The 15893-nt window shown below is 51.7% G+C and overlaps 2 protein-coding genes across 8 annotated transcripts in view; one reads left to right on the top strand and one right to left on the bottom strand.

Moving 5' to 3' along the window:
* Positions 1 to 507, bottom strand: part of ULK4 (unc-51 like kinase 4) — a 169178-nt gene extending 168671 nt beyond the window's left edge. For 3 of the 5 annotated variants that reach the window (XM_088653665.1, XM_035128823.3, XM_035128825.3), the window contains exon 1: positions 371 to 507. The gene's annotated coding sequence lies outside the window, so the exon portion shown is untranslated. Of the gene's footprint in view, positions 1 to 268 lie in introns of all 5 variants that reach the window. The other 2 variants (XM_035128824.3, XM_088653666.1) reach the window with 1 other exon arrangement.
* Positions 508 to 15097: 14590 nt separating this feature from the next.
* Positions 15098 to 15893, top strand: part of TRAK1 (trafficking kinesin protein 1) — a 124419-nt gene continuing 123623 nt past the window's right edge. The window contains exon 1 of one of the 3 annotated variants that reach the window (XM_035130168.3): positions 15098 to 15844. The gene's annotated coding sequence lies outside the window, so the exon portion shown is untranslated. The remainder of the gene's footprint in view (positions 15845 to 15893) is intronic. The other 2 variants (XM_088653664.1, XM_035130169.3) reach the window with 2 other exon arrangements.

The following is a 15893-nucleotide window of genomic DNA, read 5'->3' as shown; positions in this document are numbered from 1 at the left end:
ATACAGGTAACATATTTCTCTTCTGGAGTAGGGGGAATTAACTAATTAGCAGTGCAAAGTATACATTAGATTACAGTTACATGTTAAGAACTTGCATAAATTTAAAAAATGTGGAAAGAGAAAGGGATCTCAAGAGTTCAAGATATTTTTGAAAGAAGCAAGCTGCTCTTGCAAGATAAGTACACGATAAGATGAGGTACACGGAGGTACACGGAGAGGAGCCCGTGTGGGCGGGCAACTAATAATAATAATAATAATAATATCCCACTGAAAGGAAGGGCTGAAGGGCGCGGAAGACACGGCGCCGGAGCCTCTAGCTCGCTCGCGGCCTCATCCCGCAACGCTTCGAAAGGAAGAGAAGACGGACTACCTGCTCTCCTCCGAGGGAAGGAGGACGCGCGAGCCCCGCTCAGAACACAAAAGGAGCGCGCGCGGGGCGGGGCGCAAGAGAGCCGCTTCTGCCGCAACCGTTAACTGAAATCCGCGAGAGACCACGCCCTCCGCAGGCCGCTCCATTTTCGCAGGGGGGGTGCCTCAGAGGCGTTTCCAGCTGAAGGGAAAGCGGGTGTTCTCGCCCGGCGGAACGCGTAGGTTTGGGGTAACACTCTACCATGAGAAAATCACCCGTCAGTCAACTGGTTTTTCTGGGAAACGGTGCGGTTGGAGCCTTCTCCTCCTCTCTCTCCCCCCCTTTGGGCCATCGTGTGGACTAGTCCTACCCACCCCTTCAGTATCTTAGATACGGCACAGGACGCCGGAAACAACAATCGGCACATAGCTGAGTGGAGTTTGGACGGGGGGCGGGCGGGCAGAGAGACCGACCCTGGGCTCGCGCTCTTTGCGTTAGATCCGCCCCCTCATATCAGGGGTACCCGGATGTTCGCCGCCCTGCGCAAGTCGGAGTTCTCCTCTGTTGCTATGGAAACCTGGCATTTTACGGATTGGACCCCTCGCCCCAGCTGCGGCCTTCCAGCCGCAGATGAGGGAACAAATAAAGAGTAGCGCGAGGTTCTCTTCTACCTCGCCATTGGCCCTTCTTGCCGGCCCGTCCTCCGAGAGGGCTGTCGCGGTTAAGCCCCCTTTGCCAACATCCTCCCATGTTTACGTTTCGTCTCCTTGCTACCGGCGAGGGGCGGCAGCTTCGGAGCGAAAGGCCTTCGCCAAAGCGCTGTTGAAACGCCCGCCATAATCTGTGTGGCCGGCCCTACCGTTAGGCAGCAGGAGGCGGCAGCCTCGGGGAGTCGATTTGGAGTGCTGCGAAAAACCTTTTTGCTTTTTGTATGAGACTGCAGCAGATAGGTACCTATTGTTACTGTGGTGACGTTTTCCTGCAAGGGAGAGGCAGGGGTGCATGTGGGACATTCCTTCTTTGGGTGCCATAGTAGGGTGACGAAGATCACCCGCCCCCGCCCCCCAGGCTCTGCGGAATGGTAGCAAGATTCCAGGGACTTTGTGTTTCCATTCAAGGCATGGCGGAGACTGCTGTGTCTTTCAGAAATATGGCTTATTCACACATACTTACAACCTGGTGCAAAAGGTTAAAAAAAAGGTAAAGGCCCCCTGGACGGCTAAGTCCTGTCAAAGACAACTATGGGGTTGCCATGCTCATCCAGCTTCCAAGGGAGCCGGCATTTGTCCACAGACAGTTTTCCAGGTCATGTGGCCAACATGACTTACCCGCTTCTGGCAGAGTGCATGGAAACACCGCTTACCTTCCCGCCACAGCAGTACCTATTTATCTACTTGCACTGGCTTGCTTTCGAAGTGCTAGGTTGGCAGGAGTTAGGACAGAGCAATGGGAGCTCACCCGTCACAGGGATTCGAATCACCAATGTCACAGTGGCCGGAGCGGGCTACTTCAGAGTAACGACTCTACACGGCTCTGCATTTTATTCTTTTATTGGTGCTGCGTATTTACAGTGCTGAAGTCATTGCTATTTACACGGAGCTGTGTGTTCAGTCGGGTTCAGAACCTCCGAATGGCTTTTGGCGCGTCTTTCTCCAACACAAAAGCCTGGGTAGACCCATCCTCTTTCCTCTCCGCTTTCTGCGTAATTCCGGAGTTGGGGGGATGGGTCTCCCCCCCTTATTTGCCCCTTCCTGTCCCACCTGGGACCCTGGCTCCGCTACCTTGCCTGAGCCTCGGACACGACTTCCTGCTTCCCCACTGGAATCGGAACTCTCTCTGCTTTCCCCTGTGCTCGGGGATGGGCTTGAACTCAGGAGGGGAGGGACTTCGCGATATCCCCTGTCCCTCACATCCACCCCCCTCCCAAGCTCCCCTTCTCCCCTCCCCAGGGCCCCCCCGGGTGTCGGTGACGACTGGAAGCCTAAGAACTCAGTACTTTCCGAGCCCGTTGGTGTGAACACCTCCCCCCAGTCCTGCGAGCCCCCCCCTTCCGCCTGGGAGGACTGGAATCCCAAAAAGTCCGTGGCGTCAGAGCTGGTGGGGGTAAAAATGTGCTGCCAGTCTGCTTCTTCCTCTGACTGGGTGGATCTCGGCGACGCCCATACTTCCTCTGGTTCCTCAAACTCCGCTTCCCATCCCCATGGTGAACTGCTCTCCAGTACTTCCTCCCCTCCCCCTCCCTTTCCATGTGCCATGGCTTGGGTCTGTGGGGAAAGAGGGCGTGAAATTCTTCCACCAAGAATTCCTCCCGTATCTGAGTGGCTGGGACCCATTCATTCTGTGACGGTGGAGCATCCTCCCATGCCATGAGGTACTCCAGGCCCCCCACCCCTCTCCGTGAATCAAGGATGGCCGTGGCCTCATTGAGTTGCTCCCTGCCTTCCCTCTCCCCCCCTCCCTCGGGGGTTTGTTCGCTGTCTCGGAGCCTGTTGCTTTCCCTGTACGGCGAGAGCAGCGATCTGTGAAACACTGGATGCACCCTCATGTCCTCTGGTAGTGCCAATCTGAAGGCCACCGGATTGACCTGTTGCATGACCGTGAAGGGGCCCAGCCGTCTGGGCGCCAGCTTTTTGCACCTCCCTCTAATGGGAAGGCCCTCCGAGGACAACCAAACCTTGTCCCCCACCCTGATGACCTCCCCTCATGGGTGTAGACAGGGGGGGCAGGAGGGGGCAGCTGCCCCCCCCCTAGAAGCAAAAAATTATTGTATTTTACAGACCATAACCAATACTTTGCCCCTCCAAAAACTGAAGTGGAAAGGGCTTTGCTTTAGCAAGAGCAGCTCTCCACTTGCTCTTACAGGAACACAGCTGTAACAAAAACACATCAAATAAATAAAGCAAAGTGGCTACCAGTATTTAAGCAGTTAAGACAATGGAGCAGAATATCCCTTCAGGCAAGGTCCACCCTATTCACCCTATTGTTATTCAGTGGGAGTTGTTAATGGGCATTCAGGGATCTCATTAACAGTTCTATTGGTGATTTAATGAGGGTGCAGAGGATTCAATTTGACTAAGGTGGCCCTGCAAGGCTAAAAGGAAGTGAATAAGAAGGGGGGCTGTAGCTTTGATAGACACAGTGATGTTTATAAAAAGCATTGGTGTTCCAGTCTGCCCCTCCTCCTGCATCTGTATACTGTAAATCAGGGGTGGCCACCTCCCAAGAGACTCTGATCTACTCACAGAGTTAAAAACTGGGAGTGATCTACCCCCTTTGGGGGGGTTCAGGTCAAAGCTGTTGAGTTTTTTTAAGGAAGGGAAGCCCTGTTTTGGGGGGTTTAGGTCAAACTTGTTGAGCTTCTTTTAGGAGGGAGGGAGGCCCATTTTTGTTTAGGGCTTCAGGTCATAGTTCAGCTTTTTTTAGGGAGGAGGAAAAATTTGGGTGAGATTTTTTTAGGGGTGCCAGTGATCTAGCAGTGATCTACCACAGACATCCAGTGATCTACTGGTAGATCACAATCTACCTGTTGGACGTGCCTGCTGTAAATCAAGCAGAGAGAAAGCTGCTTACAAGGCTCCTGTACAGGTGTACCGGTATCTTCCTCTTGCTGCAGAGTTCTAGCATCACAGCGTCACCCAGAGGCACCCACAAATGTGAGTTATCCCTCTCTCTATTTCTTCCTTCCTTCCCTCCCTCTTCCATCCTCAATAAAATACTGGGGGGGGGGCAGATAAGCCCCACATAGAAAGCCCATCAACATGGGGGGGGAGGACTCTTTAAAATACAGTATTTACCAGTAATTTCTTTTTTGGGGGGGAGGCACCTAGGCCTCTAGGAGTTGGCTGCTATGCCTAGGACAATTCAAGAAAGCAGAATCATGCATATGCTATGGTAATATATCAATAGAATCATGGAATTGTAGTCGGAAGGGACCACAAGGGTCATCTAGTCCAACCCCCTGCAATGCAGGAATTTTTCCCCAATGTGGGGCTTGAACCCACAACATGGTTGAAATATTATGCTGATATGCAGCAACGCCTCGGAGCTGTCGTGACTGCGGCCGTGCCTTCCCTCGCCCTCACCCGCCCTGCCACCCCCTCTCGCCTGCCCGACCCTCCCGTCCTCTTGCTGCAGAGTTCCAGCATCACAGCGTCACCCAGAGGCACCCACAAATATGAGTTATCCCTCTCTCTATTTCTTCCTTCCTTCCCTCCCTCTTCCATTCTTAATAAAATATGGGGGGGGCAGATAAGCCCCACATAGAAAGCCCATCAACATGGGGGGGATGACTCTTTCACAAACGGTATTTACTAGTATTTGGGGGGGGGGAGGCACCTAGGCCTCTAGGCGTAGGCTGCTATGCCTAGGAGTAGGACAATTCAAGAAAGCAGAATGATGCATATGCTATGGCAATATATCAATAGAATCATAGAATTGTAGTCGGAAGGGACCACAAGGGTCATCTAGTCCAACCCCCTGCAATGCAGGAATTTTTTCCTAAGGTGGGGCTTGAACCCACAACATGGTTGAAATATTATGCTGATATGCAGCAACGCCTCGGAGCCGTCGTGACTGCGGCCGTGCCTTGCCTTGCCCTCGCCCACCCTGTCACCCCCTCTTGCCTGCCCGACCCTCCCGTCCTCTCCAGCCAAGCAGGGTAGCCGCCGCCGTTGCCAGCCCCAGAAGCACAAGGTGGCCGCTGCCGCCACCACGATGTCGTCAGGCCAGCTGGCCCTGTAGCCCCGCCCACATCCCCACTTTGTGGCCCCGCCCCTGAATGATCATGGCTTGCCCCCCCCCCTAGTTTTGATCCTGGCTACGCCCTTGCCTCCCCTTGTCACCTGTGGCGATCTGCCCCCTTCTTGTACGCTTCCTTGGCCCTCTCCAAGTGTTCTCTGAGCTGCTGGTGCACCGTCTCCAGTTCCTCTGCCCAATCCTCTGCCAGTGGGCCCTCCTCCTCCTCCTCCCCCTCCCTCTCCGGGAAAGATCTGAGGTCGCGCCCGTAGTTGGCCTTAAAGGGCGACACCCCTGTGGAGACGTGCACTGCATTATTGTAGGCAAATTCCGCCAGTGGCAGGCGATCCACCCAGTCCGTTTGTCTCTGGCTGACGTAGCATCTCAGGTACTGCTGCAGAATGGCGTTGACCCTCTCCGCCTGTCCGTTGGTCTGCGGGTGTCTAGCCGTCGATAAGCTGACCTCCACCTGCAGGAGGTTCATGAGCCGCCTCCAGAACCTGGAAACAAATTGGCGGCCACGATCCGAAATAACCCTTAAAGGTAATCCATGCAGTCTGAATACGTGGTCAACAAACAGTTTGGCTGTCTCTTCTGCAGAGACCGCCCTGGCACACGGTATAAAGTGGCACATTTTGGACATAAGGTCCACCACCACCAACACTGCGGTCTTGCCCCTGGACGCAGGCAGGTCCGTGATGAAGTCCATGGACACCACTTCCCACGGCCTGTGTGGTGTGGCTAAGGGCTCCAGCAAGCCTGCTGGCGCTGCTCTGACTACCTTTGCCCGCTGGCAGGTGTCACAGCCCCGTACATAGTCTCTAACATCTTCCCGCACCCCTGGCCACCAGAAGTGTCTCATGACTAGGTGAGCGGTTTTGTCCCTTCCAAAATGACCCGCCGTTGGGTTGTCGTGCATCTGCTTGAGGACCTTACGTCTAAGCTGGGTGGTGGGCAGGTACATTGCCCCCTTGTAGAAAAGCAGCCCCCTGCGTTCTGCAAAGTCTTTTGCCTGCTCCCTCCCCCCTCTCAGTTCTCTGAAGATGCGGGTGGCAAACTCATCAGCTGCTGTCAGTGCTGTGAGTTCTGCCTCGCTCACCACTGCTGCTCCGCAGGACCATGCTGACGGGGGGAAAATGTGCCTGGGTGCTGGTGGCAACTCCTGCTCCATGTACTCTGGTTTGCGGGAGAGGGCATCCGCCCTGACATTCTGCTCCCCCGGGATGTAGTGGATGGAGAAGTTGAAGTTCGAGAAGAACTCTGCCCACCGTATCTGCCGCTGGTTGAGCACCCTGGCTGTTCTCCAGAACTCCAGGTTCTTGTGGTCCGTGCACACCTGGATGGGGTGCTTGGCGCCCACCAGGAAGTGTTGCCAGTGCTGGAAAGCAGCGTGGATCGCAAGAAGTTCTCTATCAAACACCGTGTAGTTGCGTTCCGGCTGGGTCAGCTTCCTGGAGAAGAAGGCACAAGGTCTCCACTCTCTGTTGGCGTCCAGTTGCAACAGGATCGCTCCCAAAGCCCTGTCTGAAGCGTCTGTTTCCACGCGTAGGGGCGCATCCTGCACCACGTGGAACAGGTTCTGGTCGGAAGCGAACACCCTCTTGAGGCTTTCGAACGCTGCTTGCGCCTCTGGTGTCCACCTGAACTTCTGCTTGCCTCTCAGGCAGTCCGTGATGGGAGCCGTAACACGCGAGAAGTTCTTGATGAATTTCCTGTAGAAGTTGGCGAAGCCTAGGAGGCGTTGGGCATCTTTGCGCGTCCTGGGGCTGTGCCAGTCCAGGATGGCCTGCACCTTGTCCTTGTCCATCGCCAGCCCCTTGTCTGACAGTTTGTAGCCCAGGAAGTCTACTTCCCTGGTGTGAAACATGCACTTCTCCAGCTTCACATACAGGTGGTTCTCCTTCAGGCGCTGCAACACCTCCCTGACATCCTTTACATGCTGCACTTGGTCATTGGAATAGATAAGGATGTCATCCAGGAAGACCAAGCAGTTCTTGAAGAGGAGGGACCCCAGGACGTGGTGCATGAAGGCCTGGAAGCATGCTGAGCCGCCTTGCAACCCGAAGGGCATCACCAGATATTCAAAAGAGCCCAGAGGCGTGAACATCGTGGTTTTCCACTCATCGCCTTCCCGGATCCTGATCAAGTTGTACGCCCCCCTCAGGTCCAGCTTGGTGAAAATCTTGCCCCTGCGTGCCGCTGTCAGGAGATCGTCCACTCTGGGCATGGGGAAAGCCACTGGCTCTGTCACTGAATTGAGCCGTCTAAAATCCACCACCAGGCGGCGCTGTTGCGTGTCTTTCTTGTCCACCCAGAAGACCGGGCTGCCCCCTGCTGCCTTGCTTTCTCTGATGAACCCCCTCTTGAGGTTCTTGTCTATAAACGCACGCAGATCCTCCAGTTCCTGATCTGACATGGCGTACAGCTTGGCTGGGGGTATCGTTGCCCCTGGCACCAGGTTGATCTGGCAGTCAAAAGACCTGTGTGGGGGCAGGTGGTCGGACTCCGCTTCGCTGAAGACCTCCTGCAGGTCCCAGTATGGTTTGGGTATCGCCTCACCCCCTTTGACGTGCATGGTGGCCACCGTGGCTATTGGAGGCCCCTCCCCTGGTTGGTGCTGCATGCAATGTTCCAGACAAAAGTCCGACCCAAACGTGATGCATCTCTGGTGCCAACTGATGGAGGGGTCGTGGCGCGCCAGCCAGCTCATGCCCAAGACGATGGGGGGGTCTGAGATGGTGGTGACGTTGAATGCCAGTGTCTCTGAGTGCCTTCCCACCGTCATTCTCATGGGGGGGGGTTTGATGAGTGATGGCCCCTCCCAGCAACTCCCTGCCGTCAATGGTGGCTACGTGCAGGGGAAAGTCCAGCTGCAGAAGCTGGATCTGGTGCTCTTCTGCAAAGTTTCTCGAGAAGAAGTTGGCTGACGCACCACTGTCAATTAAGGCGAGGACCGTTAGGGGATAGCCATTTGGGAGCGTTAGCGTCACTTCTAGAACCACTCCTGCTCTGGGAGGGGTGGGCTGGCTCTGCTCCGCGCTGTGCGGGTGGGCGGGCTGGGGCTGTTGTCTGCTGACTGCGCCTGGCTGCTGCCCCTTGTCTCCTGCAACCAGGCTTTCCCGTTTCCCTGCTGTGGTGCTGCGTCAGTGGGGGAGGGCACAACCGTTCCCGCCTTTCCTTGCCACTCTCTGCGATGTGGGCAGTCTCTGACGAGATGCTGGGGGGAGTTGCAGAGAAAGCAATTCCCGCCCCTTCCCTCCTTGCGTCTTGTCGCCGCTGGGGTTTGAAAAGCCCGCGCGCGCGCTATCAATTTGCATGGGTTCCTGGTCCTGGCTGGCCCCAGGCGTGGCTTGGAAGGGTTGTTGGGGGAGTGGCTTCTCCTGCGACCGTGGGAACCAAGCCCGCTTTGCGCACGTTGCTTGCTTGTCGTTCCACCGGGATTCCTGTCTCACCCCCACCGCCAGAGCCGCTTTGCTCAGCTGATCCATATTACTGGGCTTTGGACCTCTCGAGAGCTCATCTTTCACATCCTCATTCAACCCCAGGTAGAACGCTGCTTCCATCGGAGGCGTGTGCAGTTCCCACCCCAGTCTGTGCACTAGCATGATGAATCTCGCCCAATATTCGCGAACTGTCATTGTTCTTTGCCTTAAATTATGCAGTTCCTCCTTGGTCTGGTCCATATGGCTATCGGACGCATACATAGTTTTTAAAGCCTCTAGAAATAGTTTGACATTCTTCATGCAAGGATTTTTTGTCGCGATTAACGGTCTTAGCCACTCCCTGGCCGCCCCTGTAAGGTGTTCCACAATAAACGCTACCCTGTGCTCATCATCAGGGAACTCATCATGGTGCAGCTCAAGAGCATACACGATCTCAGTCTCAAAGCCATGATATTCTCTCGGGTCTCCATTGAACTTGCTTACTAGGGTCCCCGCTCTCCTTCCTGGCAGCACTTGGAGTTGGGGGGCCCCTCCCGCCTTGTTTTTCTCGGCATCCAACTTGTTTTGGAGCTCTACCGCCACCGCCCTTAATTGCTGCTCTTTTTCCTGAAGCGCTCTCACCTGTTCCGCAAGTTGTAGCCGGTCCTCCTGGACCTTCTTGGTTTCTTCTTTAGCTGCCTTTAATTCCCCCTGTGCCTGCAGCGCCAGTTGCTGCAGGTCCTGTTGGGCTTTCTCCGCGATCTGCCGCCATTTCTCCGCCTCTGACGCACTCATCCCGGCAACTCCAAAGTAGCCCAAAAAAAGATTCGGAGGTTGCTGTCACAGTGGCCGGAGCGGGCTACTTCAGAGTAACGACTCTACACGGCTCTGCATTTTATTCTTTTATTGGTGCTGCGTATTTACAGTGCTGAAGTCATTGCTATTTACACGGAGCTGTGTGTTCAGTTGGATTCAGAACCTCCGAATGGCTTTTGGCGCGTCTTTCTCCAACACAAAAGCCTGGGTAGACCCATCCTCTTTCCTCTCCGCTTTCTGCGTAATTCCGGAGTTGGGGGGATGGGTCTCTCCCCCTTATTTGCCCCTTCCTGTCCCACCTGGGACCCTGGCTCCGCTACCTTGCCTGAGCCTCGGACACGACTTCCTGCTTCCCCACTGGAATCGGAACTCTCTCTGCTTTCCCCTGTGCTCGGGGATGGGCTTGAACTCAGGAGGGGAGGGACTTCGCGATATCCCCTGTCCCTCACAACCAACCTTCCAATCAGCAAGCCCAAGAGGCTCATTGGTTTATGCCACAGCGCCACCTGTGTCCCACTTCAACCTGGTGCAGATGGAGGGAGCACAGAGTTTACAGCATCCGTGTCTCCAGAGGGGCTTATCCTTCAGAGGCTTTGTAAGCGCCATCTCTGTGCCCCTGCCCCAGCTTGTCTCCAACCAGCCTTCATGGTGTCTGCCCTTCAGCCCCCTGCATTGAGTTATCTCCCACTTCCTGCTTCTCCTTCCCAGAAAACTCATTGACAAGCAACTCCTCCCCTTCTGTGTGCTCATCCTCTTCTCCCTACTGTTCCAAGCCTAGTTTTAATAGGTTGAACGAGACAGATACGAAAAGGAACCAAAGTGGTGCCATATTGTCTCAGCCAGTGTTTCCCAACCTTGTGCCTCCAGATGTTTTGAGACTACAATTCCCATCATCCCTAGCTAGCAAGACCAGTGGTCAGGAATGATGGGAATTGTAGTCCGAAAACAGCTGGAGGCACAAGGTTGGGAAACACTGGTCTCAGCCGTCGTTAGTTAAACTTTATGTAGTCATTTACAAACTGTCACAAACTCTTCCTTTTTTTCAACCCATCCATGCTGGCTTATGAAGGAGAAAGTGATGCAGAGTGAGACATATCAGGTTCAGAGTCTATAATAATCATCTGCTTGGTGCAAAGCACAAGATCAGACCCTATCAGACCCTATCCCAGGGCACATAATAGAAACTAATTAGACTGTAGTTGAACCTTCCTCTGCACTTGAGAGCAGCAGGTTAGCATAGCATCGAGATATAAGTGTTATGGTCCTAGGGTTACCATGCTTTTTAAGTCTTTGTTTGGATGGTGTATCTTCAACCATCTAAGGGTGGGGGTTAACAATTTAATTTTCTCCTCCCATGGAAGGATAGGATAATATTCACCTGCTGAATTCCCCCATTTAGCATATGCCACAGATGAACATGATGTAGAGATCCTTTCATGCAGTTATCTGCATGCAGCATGCTGCTGAGTACAAAAAGCTGTGGCTTGGGACACATGGAAGCAATAATCTCAGAAATCTAATGTGGACCAATAAAAATCCTCTGCCAGAGGGCACCTGCTTGACTGGTGAAGCAAAAGTTTTGCTTGCTCAGGATTGTTTTCCTTCTCTGCCACTTTATCCTCATCTAAAAATCATGTCTTTAGCAGTGTTCGAAACTCCCATTGTTCTAGGCGCATTTTGTGACAGAATTTCATTAGCGCAAGCAGTCTCTGAGCTCTGGGCACAGTACTGTGCCTAAGATTTTAGATTAAAATTGCAGAGTGGAAGGAAAGGAGGACCTTTTTCTGCCTCCCCACTTCCAGCTACTCTCTGAAGACTGGAGAAGAGGTCCTCTTAACATAGCTGCCAAGTTTTCCCTTTTCTCGCGAGGAAGCCTATTCAGCATAATGGAATTTCCCTTTAAAAAAGGGAGAACTTGGCAGCTATGCCTCTTAAGAATATTAGGGGAGTGGACAGGGAAAGGTTTCAGCCATGTGAAAAATGAACATATTTTAGCTGCAGCTTGTTCATTTTCAGCTTAGTATTATTGCTATAAAAAGTGCGCCTAGATATTGTAGTGCTCAATGACCTAGATTTAAGGGCCCATTTAGCTCCTAGCTTTCATATCTCAGTTTTTAACCCTGGTCTTTAGCTACGTATTTATAGTGACAAAACATTATCAATAGCTATAATGCACTTGATTTAAAATGTTATGAGGATGCATAATCAACAATTACAGTGTTAAATTAGCCAGGTGGATAGCTATAAGTGTGAGATGACAGAGATGAAAACTGGAAGAAATTTGGTTTACTTTTAAGACTGCCTTAAGACATGACAAATCTACATTCCCTCCCCTCACCCCTTTGCTTTGGCCATTTGTTTGTGTGTGCAGGCATTAAATATATGACTCCTACAAACTGCAGGGAGAAGGTGGCTACAGTCCTATAGACCAGTGTTTCTCAGACAGTAGACTAGGAGTCCAGGATGCACCAGTGGGCCTTGGGCTGCTTTCAGGTAGGCCTCAGAGTCACAGCTTGACAATTACTTCCTCACTTGACTAGAAAAGTTGTTGCGGGGGAACAGAGGTGAAAGCTGCTCCTTGGTTCTGCTGGATCTCTCAGTGGCTTTTGATACCATTGACCATGGTATCCTTCTGGGCTGTCGGGGGTGGGGGTGGTGGAAGCTGGGGACCACTGTCATGCAATGGCTCTGCTCCTTTCTCTTGGGCCATTTCCATAAAGTGGTGTTGGGGGATGAGTGTTCGGACCCCTGGGCACTCAGTTGTGTGGTGTCTCAGGGCTCTGTCCTCTCCCCTATGCTTTTCAACATCTATATGAAGCTGCTGGGCATGCTGGCTGGTGCTGATAGCAGTTGTAGTTCAACAACTGTAGGGTCACAGGTTGCCCATCCCTGACTAAAATTAATGACTTATCTATCTTTACTCCTGAAGTCATAGCTTTAACATATGCAATTCTGGCAATGAGCCCAGAGGGAGAAAAAGCCATCATCAACCAGGCCAGGTTTCCCTCCCTAGTCAGCAGCCCTACTTCTTTTGAATGCTTGCAGTTGAAGAATGGAGTTTCCTTTTGTTTGTAGGGGACACGGGTGGTGCTGTGGTGTAAACCACTGAGCCTTGGGCTTGCCGATCAGAAGGTTGGCGGTTTGAATCCTCGCAACGGGGTGAGCTCCCGTTGTTTGGTCCCAGTTCCTGCCAACCTAGCAGTTTGAAAGCATGTCAAAGTGCAACTAGATAAATAGGTACCGCTCCGGCGGGAAGGTAAACGGCATTTCCATGCACTGCTCTGGTTTCTCCAGAAACGGCTTAGTTATGCTGGCCACATGACCCGGAAAAACTGTCTGTGGACAAACGGCTCCCTCGGCCAGTAAAGCAAGATGACCGCGGCACCCCCAGAATCCTTCACGACTGGACCTGTCTTTACCTTTACCTTTTTACTGTATATATGCCACTTCCCTGCCCCCTTCAGCCCCAGTCATCACTGTGGAGTGCCACAAAACTTAGCCATAGGCCTTGTACTGTTCAACATCTTTATAAATTATTTGGATGAAAGAGCAGAGGGGATGCTTACCAAATTTGCAGATGCCACAGAGCAGGATAGCTAACACCCGAAAAGATCAAATAAAGATTCAAAATGATCTTGAGAGGTTGGAATGCTAGACCAAAAGCAACAAAATAAAATTCAGAGAAATTAGGTACAAAGAATTGGAGGCACAAAGACAGGAAGGGCAGCCACACCTATGAAAAAAGGTCTAGGTGTTTTAAGTCGATTAGAACCTCAGAATGAGGCAGCAGTGTAATGCAGTGCCTAAGAAAGCTAATGCAGTCTTAGGTTACTTTAACCAAAGCATAGTGTCCAGGTCACAAGAGGTAATAGCTCCACTGTATTCTGCTCTGGTCAGACTGCATCTGAAGTGCTGTGCCTATTTCTGAGTGCCAAGTTTTAAGAAGGGCATTGTCAAGTTGGAGTGTGTCCTTGTACTGAATTTAGGATCTTGGTTTTACTCCTCTTGTAATCAATAGGACTAGTTCAATTATACAAGTATATGTAACCAACGCTGCCTGTAAAATTATAGAATCGTAGAATTGTAGCGTTGGAAAGGACCATGGGGATGATCTAGTTCCACTCTCGTAACATTATACTGAGTGGTGTTTGTATTGTCTAAGCTACAAAAGAATACTCTGTAAAGCAGATGGGATATGTTTTTATCGGTTTGAGGTTGTGTTATTGTTTTTTTGCACAAATGTTATTTAGTTGCAGAAATTTCCTTCTGACAACATATGTACATATGAGCCATGCCTCTCTGCCATGTCTGTTCTTGTGACATAAGCTTACCCAGATCAAATTATACAGAATGTATACTAGGATACTTCAGAATGTATTGTTTACCCATTTTTCCTGATTGACATCCACCCATTTTACAATTTTCAGCAGTAGAGAAATAATAATAATAATAATAATAATAATAATAATAATAATAATAATAATAATTTTTTGTGAACAAAAAAACAACAACTTTGTAAACTTCTGTGGTTTTTCAGAAAACCAACATCCTAGGAATGCTGATCCATGCAGTTTCTTTACAGTAGATGTGGACGATGAGTAAAATATGTAGGTTGGTTTTGTTAAACAGAAACTTGCAGCAGAATTTAGCAGTTCTGATTTAGAATTCAGTTGAACCCATTGAGTTTTTCTGGGCTTGTGCCAGCCTTAAGAGTATTTTACCGTATTACTCTTATGTCATCTGTAACATCGTTGAAAACATTAGTTTTCCAGATTTCCATTTGGATCAAGATGTTTACATTTTCCCTCTTTAGTAAATTGCCACTTACCCCAAGGGTAAAGTGCCTTACTTTGAGAATGTTTGTACTATAACACAGTGATTTGGAACATGCAGTACATGGGCAAACTAACAGTCACATGGATCCCATACTTGAGCCTAAGTGATGAAGGGAGCACATCCACCTTACTTCCAGCTTGATTCTAGTTACTCAGATGTAAGTGCCAGTGTTCCATTAAGCTTACTTGCAGGTAAGCATGGAATCACAATCTTCAATGGACAAGTCAATTCCTACTTGCAACCAGTGAGCTGGAGATTGTAGCTTGGTCCTTTTGCCTAATAAGTTGCCTTTGAACTGGGAAATGGAAATCACCTCTGGCCTAAATTTGTATGTCTATGCAGTATGCATTCTACATACGTCACTACTGCTGCTGATATATTGGGGGCACGTTTAATAACAAAGGTAGCTTCAGCCTTGTATCTGAGTGAGTGGTAAACTGTCTGATCCTCTGCGTATTAACTCAGAAGCAAGTCCCATTAAATTATGTGGGGCTTGCTTTCAGAAGAATGCCTGAAGAACGATATATAAATGCAATTAATAAATTTTAAAAACTTGCATCAGGACTGCAGCCTTTGTGTCCTAGTCACTTGGGGCAGGGGTATGCAAATTTGAATGAGTTTAAAATGCTGTGACATGCAAGGGGAGCACCGTCACTTAAAAAAACATGTTTTTATTAACCAATTAACACATGTTAATTAAACCTTTCCCTCGTTTACTGTACTTGCCCACCCTCCCACGCTTGCTTGCCCAAACTTAAAAGGGTTCCAAAAGTTAACTTCTGGAACCAGCAAAAAGAAAAAAGGACGCTCTTCTGAAGGTCGCCGTTTTATTTTTAAGTTTGGCGGAGTTCTCCTGATGCAGGGAGTGGGATCAGCTGCCGTGGGTTGTTATCCGGAGTCCGTTGCTTGGAAACTTCAGGCACCCGGCCGCTGCTGCCTCCCCAGCAAGCGGGGCTTGGGCGATGAGGTAATCCTGTGTAGCCGGAGAAGCGGGGAGGAGGGCCTGAGCTTAAGGAACCCAGCCGAGGGCCCGCCCAGCCGGCAAAGAAAGCCCTGGCGGCAACCAGCATTGGGCGCGCTCACCTCTCCCAAGCCGAGGTGTGCCAGCAGCAGCCGCCGCCGCCGCCGGAGATCCGCAGCCAAAAGGGCAAAGGCTCATTCGCCGCTGGGAAAGGTCGCGAGGCCCTAGAGCGGAGGACGTGTGCGCTGAAGATCCCGGCTTTTTCCGCCAGCCTCAGGGCGTGGGATCCCGGCACGTAGCACCCAGCGATCCCGGGAGCAGCAGCGCCCCCCGCAACACAGCGCCGGCTGGAAAAGGGAGCAGCAACAGCAGCGGCAACCGGCCTTTTCTCTCTCTCGCCTCTCCCACGTGTGGAGCCGGCTGGCTGTATGCCGCCCAAGCGGGGCATTTGCAGCCGGGGAGGTGTCGTTTTAGATCGCCTCGCGGCCGGATCGCCCGTCTCCACGCGCGCGCTTGGCTCAGCCTGAATGCGATTCGGCAGCAGCGGGGCGAGGAAGTAGGAAGTAGTCACAACACCATCGCCGGCCCTGCTGCTCATGTGCCGCTCCATCCATCACGCCCGGAGGGGGATCCGTTTACACTAGCCCGGAAAACAAGCCGAAGCGAGCGCCCGGGAACGGACGCGCCACCAAGGAACGGCGCGCGTTTTGGAGAGCCTGCGCCTGGGTGAGTGGCGTCTCTTTGGCGCGGTGGTCGTGATCGGGGGAGCGGGAGT

The sequence above is a fragment of the Zootoca vivipara genome, chromosome 11 (assembly GCF_965207765.1).
Source record: "Zootoca vivipara chromosome 11, rZooViv2.hap1.1, whole genome shotgun sequence".
Lineage (NCBI taxonomy): Eukaryota > Metazoa > Chordata > Lepidosauria > Squamata > Lacertidae > Zootoca > Zootoca vivipara.
Note: the sequence above shows the minus strand (reverse complement) of the source record. Positions and strands in the feature narration are given on the sequence as shown.